Source organism: Otolemur garnettii, unplaced genomic scaffold (genome assembly GCF_000181295.1).
Source record: "Otolemur garnettii isolate 467f Iridium unplaced genomic scaffold, OtoGar3 scaffold00064, whole genome shotgun sequence".
NCBI classification, from domain to species: Eukaryota; Metazoa; Chordata; class Mammalia; order Primates; family Galagidae; genus Otolemur; species Otolemur garnettii.
In genome coordinates this window covers 2,542,398-2,542,817 of record NW_003852459.1, presented here as the reverse complement: position 1 = coordinate 2,542,817, position 420 = coordinate 2,542,398, and positions in this window count along the sequence as shown.

Below are 420 nucleotides of genomic sequence, written 5' to 3'. Positions count from 1 at the left end.
TGAACAACTTATTCCTAGAAAGGAATACCTTAATGTCTAATGAGTGCGTGAAAAGATGCACCGACTCTGTAGTAATCACAGTAACACAATTTGAACCAGCTCCCATTGAAATGATAAAAATCTGGCTGAGAATGTATGGAGAAAGGGACTCTCATACGTTGCTAGTGGAACTATAAACTGAAGCCATTCTGACAAGCAATCTGGCAAAAATGAACAAAATAAAATATATGCATCACTGTGTTCTAGCAACCAGACATTGACTATTTGGTCCAGATAAATTTCTCACACAGAGCTGTTCTCCTTCCTATATCACAATGAGTTACCTGATTTTGTTCTTGGCTCTTGTGACTTGGGCAATATTTACCCACATTCTGTCTGTTCATGTATGGTTAGGGAGGAAAACAAGTTTTTAGGCTCTCT